This window comes from Oncorhynchus masou, chromosome 6 (assembly GCF_036934945.1).
Source record: "Oncorhynchus masou masou isolate Uvic2021 chromosome 6, UVic_Omas_1.1, whole genome shotgun sequence".
NCBI lineage: Eukaryota > Metazoa > Chordata > Actinopteri > Salmoniformes > Salmonidae > Oncorhynchus > Oncorhynchus masou.
Window position 1 is genome coordinate 26542389 of NC_088217.1, and position 6000 is coordinate 26548388.

Here is a 6000-nt window from a genome sequence, read left to right on the forward strand (position 1 = left end):
TACAGCGATCATACACTGTTTACCAGGGGGCAGGGCTACCGACGTTAAGGCTAATCTGAAGAGGATGCTGGCTAAAGCTAAAACTGGCGAGTGTAGAGAGTGTATAGAGATATTGTTATCCGCGTCGATGTCAGGATGAAACATTCAGAGGTCACCTAGCGCAACATAGCTTCAGCGTGTAAATCAGCTAGAAAGATGTGTCGGCATCGAGTAATTGTGTCTGGCCCCCTCCCAGTTAGGGGGAGTGATGAGCTCTACAGCAGTCTCACAACTCAATCACTGGTTGAAAACTGTTTTCTGCCCCTCCCAAAAGATAGAATTTGTAGATAATTGGCCCTCTTTCTGCGACTCACCCACAAACAGGTCCAAGCCTGACCTGCTGAGGAGTGATGGACTCCATCCTAGCTGGAGGGGTGCTCTCATCTTATCTACCAACATAGACAGGGCTCAAACTCCTCTAGCTCCACAATGAAATAGGGTGCAGGCCAGGCAGCAGGCTGTTAGCCAGCCAGCCAGCATAGTGGAGTCTGCCATTAGCACAGTCAGTGTAGTCAGCTCAGTTATCCCCATTGAGACCGTGTCTGTGCCTCGAAATAGGTTGGGCAAAACTAAACATGGCGGTGTTCGCCTTAGCAATCTCAATAGGATAAATACCTCCTCCATTCCTGTTATTATTGAAAGAGATCGTGATACCTCACATATCAAAATAGGGCTACTTAATGTTAGATCCCTTACTTCAAAGGCAATTATAGTCAATGAACTAATCACTGATCATAATCTTGACGTGATTGGCCTGACTGAAACATGGCTTAAGCATGATGAATTTACTGTGTTAAATGAGGCCTCACCTCCTGGCTACACTAGTGACCATATCCCCAGTGCATCCCGCAAAGGCGGAGGTGTTGCTAACATTTACGATAGCAAATTTCAATTTACAAAAAAAAATGACGTTTTTGTCTTTTGAGCTTCTAGTCATGAAATCTATGCAGCCTACTCAATCACTTTTTATAGCTACTGTTCACAGGCCTCCTGGGCCATATACAGCGTTCCTCATTGAGTTCCCTGAATTCCTATCGTACCTTGTAGACATAGCAGATAATATTCTAATCTTTGGTGACTTTAATATTCACATGGAAAAGTCCACAGACCCACACCAAAAGGCTTTCGGAGCCATCATCGACTCAGGGGGTTTTGTCCAACATGTCTCTGGACCTACTCACTGTCACAGTCATACTCTGGACCTAGTTTTGTCCCATGGAATAAATGTTGTGGATCTTAATGTTTTTCCTCATAATCCTATCGGACCACCATTTTATTATGTTTGCAATTGCAACAAATAATCTGCTCAGACCCCAACCAAGGAACATCAAAAGTCGTGCTATAAATTCAAAGACAACACAAAGATTCCTTAATGTCCTTCCAGACTCCCTCTGACTACCCAAGGATGTCAGAGGACAAAAATCAAATAACCACCTAACTGAGGAACTCAATTTAACCTTGCACAATAACCTAGATGCAGTTGCACCCCTAAAAACTAAAAACATTTCTCAAAAGAAACTAGCTCCCTCGTATACAGAAAATATCCGAGCTCTGAAGCAAGCTTCAAGAAAATTGGAACGGAAATGGCGCCACACCAAACTTACCGTGCAGTATCAAAGAGCCCTTACTGCTGCTCAATCATCCTATTTTTCCAACTTAATTGAGGAAAATAAGAACAATCTGAAATTCATTTTTAATACTGTCGCAAAGCTAACTAAAAAGCAGCATTCCCCAAGAGAGGATGGCTTTCAGTTCAGCAGTAATAAATTCACAAACTTCTTAGAGGAAAAGATCATGATTATTAGAAAGCAAATTACGGACTACTCTTTAAATCGGCGTATTCTTTCAAAGCTCAGTTGTCCTGAGTCTGCACAACTCTGCCAGGACCTAGCATCAAGAGAGACATAATGTTTTAGTACTATATCTCTTGACACAATGAGGAAATAATCATGGCCTCTAAACCTTCAAGCTGTAATACTGGACCCTATTCCAACTAAACTACTGAAAGAGCTGCTTCCTGTGCTTGGCCCTCCTATGTTGAACATAATAAATGGCTCTCTATCTACCTGATGTGTACCAAACTCACTAAAAGTTGCAGTAATAAAGCCTCTCTTGAAAACGCTAAACCTTGACCCAGAAAATATAAAAAACTATCGGCCTATATCGAATCTTCCATTCCTCTCAAAATTTTTAGAAAAGGCTGTTGCGCAGCAACTCACTGCCTTCCTGAAGACAAACTATGTATATGAAATGCTTCAGTCTGGTTTTAGACCCCATCATAGCACTGAGACTGCGCTTGTGGAGGTGGTAAATGACCTTTTAATGGCATCAGACCGAGGCTTTGCATCTGTCCTCGTGCTCCAAGACCTTAGTGTTGCTTTTGATACCATCGATCACCACATTTTTTGGAGAGATTGGAAACCCAAATTGGTCTACACGGTCAAGTTCTGGCCTGGTTTAGATCTTATCTCTCGGAAAGATATCAGTTTGTCTCTGTGAATGGTTTGTCCTCTGACAAATCAACTGTACATTTCGGTGTTCCTCAAGGTTCCGTTTTAGGACCACTATTGTTTTCACTATATATTTTACCTCTTGGGGATGTCATTCGAAAACATAATGTTAACTTTCACTGCTATGCGGACGACACACAGCTGTACATTTCAATGAACATGGTGAAGCCCCAAAATTGCCCTCGCTAGAAGCCTGTGTTTCAGACATAAGGAAGTGGATGGCTGCAAACGTTCTACTTTTATACTTGGACAAAACAGAGATGCTTGTTCTAGGTCCCAAGAAACAAAGAGATCTTCTGTTGAATCTAACAATTAATCTTGATGGTTGTACAGTCGTCTCAAATAAAACTGTGAAGGACCTCGGCGTTACTCTGGAACCTGATCTCTCTTTTGACAAACATATCAAGACTGTTTCAAGGACAGCTTTTTTCCATCTACCTAACATTGCAAAAATCAGAAACTTTCTGTCCAAAAATAATGCCGAACAATGTATCCATTCTTTTGTTACTTCTAGGTTAGACTAATGCAATGCCCTACTTTCCGGCTACCCGGATAAAGCACTAAATAAACTTAGACAATTAGTGCTAAATACAGCTGCTAGAATCCTGACTAGAACCAAAATATTTGATCATATTACTCCAGTGCTAGCCTCCCTACACTGGCTTCCTGTCAAAGCAAGGGCTGATTTCAAGGTTTAAATGCTAACCTATAAAGCATTACATGGGCTTGCTCCTATCTATCTCTCTGACTTGGTCCTGCCGTACATACCTACACATACGCTACGGTCACAAGACGCAGGCCTCTAATTGTCCCTAGAATTTCTAAGCGAACAGCTGGAGGCAGGGCTTTCTCCTATAGAGCTCCATTTTTATGGAATGGTCTGCCTACCAATGTGAGAGACGCAAACTCGGTCTCAACCTTTAAGTCTTTACTGAAGACTCATCTCTTCAGTGGGTCATATATATATATATATATAAAAAATATATATATATCCCATTTAGCAGACGCTTTTGTCCAAAGCGACTTACAAGTCGGCTGGGGCCACTACTTTTACATATGGGTGGTCCCAGCGGGAATCGAACCCACGACGCTTGGCGTTGCAAGCGCCATGCTCTACCGACTGAGCCACACAGGACCCCATATGATTGAGTGTAGTCTGTCCCAGGAGTGGGAGGGTGAATGGGAAGGTGAACGGAGGTGAACGGAAAGGCTCTGGAGCAACGAACCACCCTTGCTGTCTCTGCCTGACCGGTTCCCCTCTTTCCACTGGGATTCTCTGCCTCTAACCCTATTACAGGAGTCACTGGCTTACTGGGGCTCTCTCATGCCGTCCCTGGAGGGGGTGCGTCACCTGAGTGGGTTGATTCACTGATGTGGTCATCCTGTCTGGGTTGGCACCCCCCCTTGGGTTGTGCCATGGCGGAGATCTTTGCGGGCTATACTCAGCTTTGTCTCAGGATGGTAAGTTGGTGGTTGAAGATATCCCTCTAGTGGTGTGGGGGCTGTGCTTTGGCAAAGTGGGTGGGGTTATATCCTTCCTGTTTGGCCCTGCCTGGGGGTGTCCTCGGATGGGGCCACAGTGTCTCCTGACCCCTCCTGTCTCAGCCTCCAGTATTTATGCTGCAGTAGTTTATGTGTCGGGGGGCTGGGGTCAGTTTGTTATATCTGGAGTACTTCTCCTGTCCAATTCGGTGTCCTGTGTGAATCGAAGTGTGCGTTCTCTAATTCTCTCCTTCTCTCTCTCGGAGGACCTGAGCCCTAGGACCATGCCCCAGGACTTCCTGATATGATGACTCCTTGCTGTCCCCAGTCCACCTGGCCGTGCTGCTGCTCCAGTTTCAACTGTTCTGCCTTATTATTATTCGACCATGCTGGTCATTTATGAACATTTGAACATCTTGGCCATGTTCTGTTATAATCTCTACCCGGCACAGCCAGAAGAGGACTGGCCACCCCACATAGCCTGGTTCCTCTCTAGGTTTCTTCCTAGGTTTTGGCCTTTCTAGGGAGTATTTCCTAACCACCATGCTTCTACACCTGCATTGCTTGCTGTTTGGGGTTTTAGGCTGGGTTTCTGTACAGCACTTTGAGATATCAGCTGATGTACGAAGGGCTATATAAATAAATTTGATTTGATTTGATTAGTAAAAGATCAATCCATATTAAAGCAAGAATAAGCAAAGAGAAATGACAGTCAATCATTACTTTAATTTACTTTAGATTTAGATTTAGATTTACTTTACATTACTTTAGGCATGCTACCTTGTGTGGCAAGAACAGCTCAAATAAGCAAAGAGAAACAACAATCCATTATTACTTTCATACATGAAGGTCAGTCAATACAGAAAATATCAAGAACTTTGAACGTTTCTTCAAATGTAGTCACAAAAAACATTAAGCTCAATAATGAAACTTGCTCTCAGAAGGACCGCCACAGGAAAGGAAGACCCAGAGTTACCTATGCTGCAGAGGATAAGTTCATTAGAGTTAAAAGATTGCAGCCCAAATAAATGCTTCAGAGTTCAAGTAACAGACACATCTCAACATCAACTGTTCAGAGGAGACTGCTTGAATCAGGCCTTCATGGTCGAATTGCTGCAAAGAAACCACTACTAAAGGACACCAATAAGATGAAGAGACTTGCTTGGGCCAAGAAACACAAAAAAATTATCATTAGACCGGTGAAAACCTGTCCTTTGGTCTGATGATTCCAACCGCCATGTCTTTGTGAGACAAGGACTAGGTGAACGGATGATCTCCCTATGTGTGGTTCCAACCGTGAAGCATGGAGGGGGAGGTGTGATGGTGTGGGGGTGTTTTGCTGGTGACATTGTCAGTGATTTATTTAGAATTCAAGGCACACTTAACCAGCATGGCTACCACAGCATTCTGCAGTGATACACCATCCAGTCTGGTTTGCGCTTAGTGGGACTATCATTTTTTTTCCAACAGGACAGTGACTCACACACGTCCAGGCTGTGTAAGGGCTATTTGACCAAGAAGGAGAGTGATGGAGTGCTGTATCAGATGACCTGGCCTCTACAATCACCCGACCTCAACACAGTTGAGATGGTTTGGGGTGAATTGGACCGCAGAGTGAAGGAAAAGCAGCCAACAAGAGCTCAGCATATGTGGGAAATCCTTCAAGATTGTTGGAAAAGCATTCCAGGTGAAGCTGGTTGAACAAATGCTAAGTGTGTGCACAGTTGTCATCAAGGCAAAGGGGTTGAGGAATCTAAAATCTAAAATCTATTTTGATTTGTTTAACACTTTTTTTTGGTTACCACATGATTCCATATCTGCTATTTCATAGTTTTAATGTCTTCACTATTATTCTACAATGTAGAAAATAGTAAAAAATAAAGAAAAACCTTGAATGAGTAGGTATGTCCAAACTATTGACTCTACTTTGTGCATGACACAAGTCATTTTTCCAACAATTGTTTACAGA